Here is a 10,613-nt window from a genome sequence, read left to right as displayed (position 1 = left end):
AGCATTATCCTCTAGAATATCTCACCAATCATGAATTTCCAGTCTTTGATTTGTTGCCGTCCTACTTTGCACCAAAAAACAGTGAACTATCTGGGCAAAGTTGAAATAATATGGAAACAAATTTATTGCATAGGATTAAATAGAAATTACAACATAGATTCAAACCTTTTAGCCCAACTAGTGTGTTAATACCAGTGTTCATCTTCCACATGATCAGAAGTCCTAATCCCAAGAGAATGTCCTGTTCCCCCGTTACTTAATCCACTTTCCTTCATCCACCAATGTGACCCATTCTTAAATTTTGTCATGGCGTTCTCTTCAATCACTAATTTGCTGACAGTGAATTCCATCTGTTTTATCTCATTCCATCACCTTATTAATATCCACTTGCAACTTTCTTTGATTCTATGTTTCCTATCTTAATATTGTCTCTAAGGTTGGCCATCATTCCCTGTAGCCCTGTATCCAAATTATTAATATCCACAACAAACATACTCAGCCTGAGGTTGAAACCTATGGGACATCACTACCCATTTCCACCTGCTTTGGAAAAAATGTCCTTAATTCCTCCTCACTGTCATTCAATTTACACTACCCTTCCCCTAATTTCACACCCCTTGATCTTCTCTAATAAATTCCAGTTTGCTACTTTGTCGAAGGTTTCCCACTGTATTTCCCCATTCACCATATTTGTGACCTCCTCAATCTCAGGTCTAGTAATTATCCCTACTGAAGTCTGTGATAGACGCATGCAACTACCTTTTTATAAGCTAGCTGTTTGGGGCTATAAATCAATATACAATGTACACTATTTTTGGTGTGAAACAGACACCAATTAGATCAATTTAGCAGTGGGGCAGATTGCTTCCAACATGTGCAGGCTATGGGTTCTCTCCTAAATTTGTAAGGCCCATTTTTTAAGGTCTAGGTAAGAGCCTATGTGATTAGGGGCCTAGGTTGTGTTAAAGGGGTCCTGTACAAAATGTGTTACCGATGGATGAGGTATTCATCTGGCCTGGCTGCTCAGGATTCACAAGAGACCCCTTTGGCTTCCAATTAAAGAAAACCTTATAACCATTTTTCAAAAAAAATTCCTGAGGACAAGGAGGAGCAAGGAGGAGCACCCCCTGCATCCACAGCCCCCATAATTGCCCCTCTCACCCTAGTTGCCCCTTCCAGTACCAGAATTTACCAGTGGACGGCTGCTGGAAAAGGCAGGCTACCCTATGTTGATTTTTCTCAATTGGTGAGTTGTCTGTGCAGCCACAACTAGAGCCAGCATCCCCTCTGAAAATGTCGATGAGACTCAAAGAACAATTCCTGGCAATCCTTGGGCCTCCTGGGCACAGATTCAAGGCTAGTCCTAAAAATGGGCCCAGGTGAAAATCTATCCCTTAATAATTGTAGTTTTAACTGGAAATCCCAAAATGTTCCCTACACAGATGGTAAGCTAATTGGCCTACATTTAGTTAGCTCTGTTTCCCTTTATGAAAATTGATATATTGGTCATTTTCCAGTTCTCCAGCTGTAAGGCTGCTGGAGTGTTTGGCTTGTGACTTCAGTCAAGACGTAACACATTTAAAGGAAACACAAATATTTATCCATCCACTTGAAAAATGTTGGATAGTCCTACTTTGGCAGATTTTCCAAGGTTAGCAACCTCTTCCTAATTTGCTTCCTTATTCTCCAAAAATTGGACCTTGATCATTAAGTGCTGTAAATGTACCAGAGGGTCACTGGCCCCCACCTGTTTGGCAAGCTCTCAGCAGGAGGTCCTGTATAGAGGGAGAGCCCACTCCACATATCCAATTGCAGCCAACTCTGCAAGAATCAGTTGTTCAGCCATTTCTTTCCAGCTCGAAGCTTGCAACATGCCAGTGCTGTAAGCCAAGCACCAATCAAAAACATCTACCCTGTCTTGTCAAATGATTAAAGTTGTATTCTTTGATATTCTAAATATGGTGATTCATTCCATTAATAGGGTCCTTTATCAGATAATTCATGCATTTAAACCTGCAGATTATGGCTGAACCACATTGTTTGGCAGAGTATTTTGCCTCTGTATATGCTGTACTGCAGGAAGCATTTGATAAGGATATTGTGGGGTAGGATCTGGACCTCATTGCATCCATTTTATGGTTATAAAATTGAGTTCAACAAGGAGCACTTTTAGAACCAACATCCTTTGCTGCAGAGATGCCCGGAAGACATTCAAGCCAATTTTTGAATCGAGCCTTTTTTCAGGGAATCAAGGCAGCCATCTAAACCAAGCATTAGATTCCTTGCATATGGGGCCAATGCCTGTTTTGAAATCCTTCTGGGAAATTGGGCCGATATGAGCAGAGCATATTCTGAACCTTTTCTTCTCAGATTTTGCTAGCCTGGAAAAGTAAGTGCTTTTTTCCTTTAACTATGGTATGGAGACAGGAGTAACAGGAACCCTGCTCTCCCCTCCTCTAGCATTTAACTGAGGGGCACTGCCAGCAACATGACACAACAGTACACCCAAAATATTAAGTTGAGGCTTGAGCTTAGTTTTATATTCAAAGAGAGCACAGAGAGCTAGGAAATTTAATTTAAAAAAGAGAGCGGGTAGAGAGAGGAGGCTTCATTTAAAAAGAGCACAGTGGGAATAATTAAGTGAGACCAGCGGCGGTGGGATGTCACGAACTACAATGTGAGTGCAGGGAAAGCAGCTGATTGGTGAGTATTTCCAGTGTTTAAAGTAAAAGTAAGGTTTTTATTTTGTGTTTAGGTCTCTAGTCTTTTGTTTCTCTCTTTTTCTTAAAGTAGCTCATTAAGTACCAGATCAATACTGGTGTAGAAAAGTTAATTACAATAAAGAGTAATGAGCAGGGGACTCTTCAAGTGTAAAGAGCAGGGATACTAGAGTAATTAGTTAATAAATGAAATTAAATATAGTGATGGCAGGATGGGTGATGCATTGCTACTGTAGTATGTGGGGGCTACTGGAAACCAAGGTGATCCAGGTTAACACATCTGTAGTAAACATTTGCAGCTCAAGGAACTTCGGATCCGATTTGAGGAGTTGGAGTCCAAGCTGCAGACATTGCACCACATCAGGGAGGGGAAAGTTACCTGGACACTTTGCTCCAGGAGGCAGTCACATCTCTTAGATTAGGTAAATCAAATTTGGTTTGTGATCAGGGGCAAGAGGGTATGACTGCAAGCGAGGCAGGTATGGGGATCCAGTGGTAGCGTTCAAGGAACCTTTGCCACTGCAATTATCCAACAGTTATGAGGTTCTTGCAAGCTGTGTGGACAAGAATGGGAACTACAGGGAGGATGAGCAAACTGACCACGTCACCATGGTACAGGGAGACATTCAAGTGGGGGGGAGGAAATGGGTGCATGGCAGCAGTAGGAGACAGTATAATTCGGGGGATAGATACTGTTCTCTGCAGCTGTGAGCATGAGTCCCAAAGGCTGTGTTGCCTGCCCAGAGCCAGGATTAAGGACATCTCCTCAGGGCTGGAGAGGAACTTGGAGTGGGAGGGGAGGGGTCCAGTTGTCATCATCCATGTTGGTACCAATGAAATTGATAGGACTAGAAAGGAGGTTCTGCTGAAAGATTTTGAAGGGTTAGGAGCTAAATTAAAAGGCAGAACCTACAAAGTAATAATCTCGGGATTACTACCTGAGCCATGGGCAAACTGGAATAGGGTAAATAAAGTCAAGGAGTTAAATGCGAGGCTCAAAAATTAATGTGGGAGGAATGGGGTTCAGTTCATGGGGCATTGGCACCAATACTGGGGTAGAAGGCAGATGCTATGGTGGGACAGGCTTCACTTGAACCGTGCTGGGACCAGTGTCCTGGCGAATCGAATAACCAGGGCTGTAGAGAGGGCTTTAAACTAAATCGAGTGGACAGCGTTCCAGGGAGGGGATGCATAGGTTTATAAAGCAAAAGGAGATGGCAGCCTTGCAGGGCAGCTATTTAGGTAATGACACCCAGAGTGTGACAGGAAGGGACAAAGTGTACAAACATAAAAAGAACAGCAGCAAATAGAGTCAAAGGGGAGAAAAAATGGTAAAAGGCAAAATTAATGGCACTTTGCTTGAATACATGCAGTGGTAGGAACAAAATAAATGAATTAACTCCATGAATAAAGGTTCCTGGGTATGATTTTATAGCCATTATGGAGACATGGTTACAAGGAGATCAAAGTTGGGAACTAAATATTCTGGGGTATGTGAATTTTGGAAAGAACAGGCAAGAAGGAAAGGGTTGTGGGGTAGCTTTGTTAGTACAAAATGGAGTAAGTACGATAGCAAGAAATGATCTTGGATCAGAAGATTTCGGATCCATAAGGGCGGAGGTAAGGAATAACAAGAGGGAGAAGACACTGGTGGGAGTAGTCTGTAGGCCCCCTAACAGTAGCTATACTGTAGGACAGAGAATAAATAAGGAGTTAGTGAGGGCATGTAAAAAAGGCAGTACATTAATCATGGGTGACTTTAATCTTCATGTAGATTGGGAAAATCAAATTGGCAAAGGTAGCCATAAGCAGGAATTAATAGAGTGTATCTGGGACAGTTTCCTAGAACAATATGTTGTGGATCCAACCAGAGATCAGGCTATTTTGGGCATGACAATGTATAATGAGGAAGGTTTAATAAATGATCTCAGAGTAAAAGATCCCCTAGGAAAAAATAACCATGACACGGTAGCACTTAGCATTCAGTTTGAGAGTGAGAAACTTGGGTTGCAAACAACTGTGCTAAACTTAAATAAGGGTAATGACAAAGGAATGAGGGCAGAGTTGGCTGAAGTGGACGGGGAAAGGAGTTTAGCAGAAAAGACAGTTGATGAACAATGGCAGATGTTTAAGAAAATAGTTCAAGACTCACAACAAAGATATATCCCAGTGAGGAAGAAGGATTCTAGGAAGGGGCTAAACCAACAACGGGTAACCAAGGAAGTTAAGGATAGTATCAAATTGAAAGAAAAAACATACAACATGGCAAAGATTATTGGTAAGCCAGAGGATTGGGCAAGTTTTAAAAACCAACAAAAGCTGACCAAAAAATAATAGAGGGAGAAAATAAACTTTGAGGGTAAACTAACAAGTAATATAAAAACGGACAGTAAGAGCTTCCTTAAATATATAAAAAGGAAGAGAGAGGCCAAAGTGAACATAGGCCCCTTAGAGAATGAGACTGGGGAAATAAATAAGGAAATGGCAGAGGAGTTGAATAAATATTTTGCATCTGTCTTCATGGTAGAAGACACTAATAGCATTCCAAAAATACTAAATAATCAAGGGGCAAAAGTGGGGGAGGAAATAAATACAATAACTATCACTAGAGAAAAAATACTAGGGAAACTAATGGGGAAAAAGGCTGCGCAGTCCCCTGGATCTGATGGGTTGCATCCTAGGATATTAAAGGCAGTAGCTACAGAGATAGTGGATGCACAGGTAGCAATCTTCCAAGAATCCTTAAATTCTGGAAAAGGCCCAGAAGATTGGAAAACTGCTAAGTAACACTTTATTCAAAAAGGGAGGGAGACAAAAAACAGTAACTACAGGCCAGTTAGATTAACATCTTCATAGGGAAAATGTTAGAGTTTATTATAAAGGATGTAATAGCAGAACATTTAGAAATACATAATATAATCGGGCAAAGTCAGGATTATCAGATCAGCCATGATCTCATTGAATGGCGGAGCTGACTGGATGGGCCAAAAGGCCTGCTTCTGTTCCTACGCCTTATGGTTTTATGGTCTTATGGAGTGCAAGATGAGGGCCAGTGCCACTTCTGTGTACTATCTCTCTATTCGTGAAGCAAGAGTTAAGACGAATTCGTTCAAAGTGTGCATTGAACTCCACCAAGCGTATATCTTGTCTCCACTCCTGTTCATGATTTTCATGGATAGGATATCAGGGCACAGCCAAGGTATGTAGATTACGCAGTTTGGGGGCTTGAGGGTGTCTCCTCTGCTGTTTGCAGATGATATTCTGCTTCTTGCCTCATCTGACTGTGATCTCCGGCGTGCACTCAGATGTTTCACTGCCGAGTTTGATATGGCTGGGATGCGGATCAGCACCTCCAAACCTGAGGTCATGGTTCTCTCCAGGAAAAGAGTGGGTTTCTCTCTCCAGATGAGGATGGAGCAACTTCCCTTAGTGGGGGAGTTTTAGTATCTCGGGATCTTGTTCTCAAGTGATGGCAGGGGGAGCGTGAGGTTAACCAGCAGATCAGTGCGACGGCTGCAGTTCTGCAGGTGCTTTACCGGTCCATGGTGGTGAAGCAGGAGCTGAGTTTTAAGACAAAGGTTTTGGTTTACCAGTTGATCTGCATTCCCATCCTCACCTATGGTCACGAATCGGGGGTAATGTCTGAAAAGATAAGATTGTGGGTACAAGCGGCGAAAATTAGTTTTCTCCGCAGGGTTGTTGGGCGTACTGTCCGAGACAGGGTGAGGAGTACGGCAATCTGGGAGTGCCTCGGAATAGAGTCGCTGCTCCACCAGATCAAGAGGAGCCAACTGAAGAGGTCAGGCATTTGATAAGGATGCCCCCTGGTAGGCCATCACTAGGGCTGTATCGGCCATGGCCCATTGGGCAGAGACTTCAAGGCCGACCCAGGACACGCTGGATGGGTTACATCTCTCAGCTGGCATGGAAACACCTGGGAATCCCCTCGGAGGAGCTGGAATCTGTGGCTGAGGAAAGGGAAATCTGGTTGGCCCTGCTCAGCTTACTGCCACCACGACCCTCATCAGGAGAAGCAGTGTGAAAATGGATGGATGGATGCAGTGAGGTCCAGATTCTACCCCATTGTGTCAGCATCAAGTGCTTCCTGGGAGTTACTGGCCCCAGTGGAATTCATTTCTGGTAAGTTAGAGAACATTCCTCCTTCTTCAAGCTTTCAATGTTGCTGATTTTCACATTGAAATATCACTTTGAATACACATCGCCATTGATTCTTTTAATATGCTTTAACGGATAGCAGTGTGTCATGTGATCCAGTCTTAGTTTCACTTTTGCCTGTGAGCAGAACACAGCACAGCTTTGTGTCTTCAAACTTTCCAACTTTGTATAAATATTCTCATGCATCTATTCTAAATAAATGAACCCACGATGTGTTTACTCAATATCTTAATTGGGGTCCCTTTATATCATTATAACAACACAATAATCTGTTCAGTGGTGGCCAAAGAGCCTGGCAGCAGGATTAAGTACAGGTATGAATGGTGAATGGTTTTATCTCGTGCTACATGGCATGAGATGACCCTTTCCATTCTGGTCAGACTGCAATGGTGACTGCGCAGAAAAGTTTTGAAGACAGGGTGCTGGGACAATGCTCAAATAAAGAGCTGGTAAGCAGATGGATCCCTCATAGTGCGATTTCAGCACTTAGTCTGTCAGTTCTGTGAGTGGGAGAGTGTGTCGAGTGGAAGAAGAGCTAAAGGATCCTCAAAAGATATAGACTACATTGGAAGACCAGTTCAGAGCCATGTTAAACTTCCATATTCATCAACTAGAGTTCATGTAATTTTGACAACACTCTACAGGATGCACACCGCTTCATCGGCAGATGCAGAGAAAAGTGTACGTACTGCGATTTATCAAATGCAGAACTAGCAGACAGAATTGTTGACTTGGTGATCGCATCCACTCCCGTTAAAGAATTCCAGAAAATTCTGCTAGACAAGCCCAAAGCATATAGCATTGAAGAGCTACTCAAGGATGTATGTAAGTACAAAGCGACCCTTGCAGACCCTAAGCACAACCACAATTGTTGAAGCACTTACTAAATGCCCAAACCTAACAAGACAAGTGGACATTGTGACCTTCTGCATGCACCAAGGAACAGCCCAGCTTTTCAGCAATTCTGCAAAGGCATGTGGCAGAAAGGGCCATTGGCAGTGACAGTGCACTGGAACAAAGGCTGATGCAGCTACAAAGGAATGTGCACTGATCCAAACAACCATGCACAACGGGTAACTTCAAAAATAAGAATGACCATCCTATATCCCATCAGAAACGTATACATGAGGTGATTGACAAATCAGAAAATGACAATGATGTGCACAATGAGACAAGGAGCGGTGAACATATGTTTTACACCATCCAACTTGTGGAAAACAGACACCGTTACACCATCTGAAGTGTTTGCCAAGATTCAAATTATCTGTCTTGCAAAAGTTGGTAATTAGTCTCTATTGGCCAAGATTGACACAGGGGCAAGCGCTTACATACAACCCCTGCGAATTCTAAAAGACATGCATTCGCAAACATGGAAGGCCATGGCGAAACCGACTACTGTGCAACTTTCAATGTACAACGGTCCACTAATTCCATGTGTAGGATCCATAACCCTGGGATCAAGTACAATCAATCCTCCAGTGTGTCACAGATGTTCTACGTCATGGGGTCTAAAGGCCCAGCAAGTTAGGTCTAAAGGCATGCCTTGACCTCACACTAGTGACAATCCATGGAATCGGTCAGATGTCACAAGGCAGATCAACCTCAAAAACTACTCGTATCACCTCAGTTCATGACCTAACATTGAAATCTCCAGAATGTTTCAACAAAATTGGCAGTTTCAAGGGAGCTGCAACATTACACTTGCAGGAGAATGCAAGTCTGTCAACTGATCTGATACATTTTATACAACACTAATGCCAGCAGCTACAAGAAGAAACGGTGAAAGCTTCCAAACTACGGAAATTGTGGAAAAACATCATTGAAGGATGGCCTGATTCAATTCAGCATGTCCACGAACATGTGAGACCATTTTGGCCTTATTGGGATGAGCTCGGCATCTCCCAATGAGTCATTATAAAGTCAGGCGGGAGAGCATACCTGAATCTTTGAAACCTGATATTCTTCAACAACTTCATCACTCACACATGGGCATAGATTGGATGAGAAGGCTCTCAAGAGATACAGTCCATTGGGCGGATATGAACATTGACATTGAGGTTATCATCCTCAAAGTGTGAGGCATGTCAAGAGCATATGCCAAATCTTCACAAAGCACCAGTAATTCCATAGGAAGTTCCCACATATCCTTGGTTCAAAATCACATCCTGCCTCTATCATGTCTATGGCACTGACTTCATCATCATCGTTGACTACTTTATCAAGTACCCAATTATTCGATAATTGCACAATACGTCAAGAACATCTGTTGCACACACAATAAGTGCTATTTTCAGTTTATTTGGTATGCCCAGAAGGATCATTAAGGATAGCAATCCACAAATTATCAGTAAGCCATTTCATAATATGTATGGGAAATGGAAGACACTACTTCTTCTCCTCATTAACCTAGACCTAACGGCCTAGCTGAACAAATGATTCACATGGTGAAATCCCTAATTCTCAAATATAGACAGACCAAGCAAGGCATACACATTGCACTGTTACATCTGAGTGCAACTATCCCAACACCGGCAGAGCACACGGGCAGAACTTTTCACTCATTGGGAGGCATGCGCCCAACCCGAACAAGCGTAAAATGACATGCCATATTTCACTCGGTAGGCACACGCACCATTAATTAAGAGGTCAGTTAAGACCCTTGATCATCCAACAGACAGCGATTTAACATTGCTCATGTGATTTTTCACTCGCCACATGGGCAAAATGGGCAGGCAGGCCAAATTTGCAAATCCTCATCCATGGGCGGGATAGGAAGGATTCAGCAGCATTGTCACTGTGAGTAGTGAGGAATTTTGGAGATAACTTGCTGCTGGTGGCTTCTTAGTACTTGGCAACTTAATCTCTGACCGGGGCTTCATTCTTGGCATCTCCACACGTCTTTTCAAGACTCAATGGTGTCTTCCAGGCTTTCTGAGGATTCAGACAAGGTCGATCCTTCCAGGTATCAGCCAACATTCCCTTACCCTGGTAATGGAGATTATTGCCTCCACTGGAGGTACCTCCTCTGAGGAGGAAGGGAGGGGCAGAAGGGAGTCAAGGCCATGTGTACCAATGCAGCTTCCAGGGGAGGGATCTGTGAGAGGAGAGGTGCAGGTACAAGGGCCAGCAGGAAGCCGAAGGCAAAACAGGCAGCAAAAGAAGCCACTATCACAGGGTTTACAGGTGGCAACGTAGTTACCTCAATATATATGACGTGCAAAGCCGAAGGAGACTCCGTCTCTCCAGGGAGACTGCGACTCCTTTGGTCAGATGATTGGGCCTGAGTTCAGCTCCGACTATGTGGGTGGACATCCCATGCCCATGGCTCTGAAGGTCACAGCGGCTCTCAATGTCTATGCCTCTGGCTCTTTCCAGGGCTCAGTGGGGGATCTGTGTGGAGTCTCCCAGTCAGCTGTTCACACTTGCATCAAGCTGGTGACAGAAGCTCTGTTCAGGCAGGTAATGACATTTATTCATCTCCATATGGACGAGGCCAGCCAGACTGAGCGAGCCAGAGACCTTGCAGCGATTGCTGGGTTCCCCCAGGTCTAGAGTGCCATTGACTGCGCACATGTGGCCATCAAGGCACCAGTGGGTCAGCCGGGTGCCTTCGTTAACAGGAAGGAATTCCAATCCATGAGCATGCAGATAGTGTGTTTTTTAAAATTTGTTCATGGGGTGTGGGTGTTGTTGGCCAGGCCAGCATTTATTACCCAT

This window comes from Carcharodon carcharias, chromosome 1, assembly GCF_017639515.1.
Source record: "Carcharodon carcharias isolate sCarCar2 chromosome 1, sCarCar2.pri, whole genome shotgun sequence".
NCBI lineage: Eukaryota > Metazoa > Chordata > Chondrichthyes > Lamniformes > Lamnidae > Carcharodon > Carcharodon carcharias.
Note: the sequence above shows the minus strand (reverse complement) of the source record.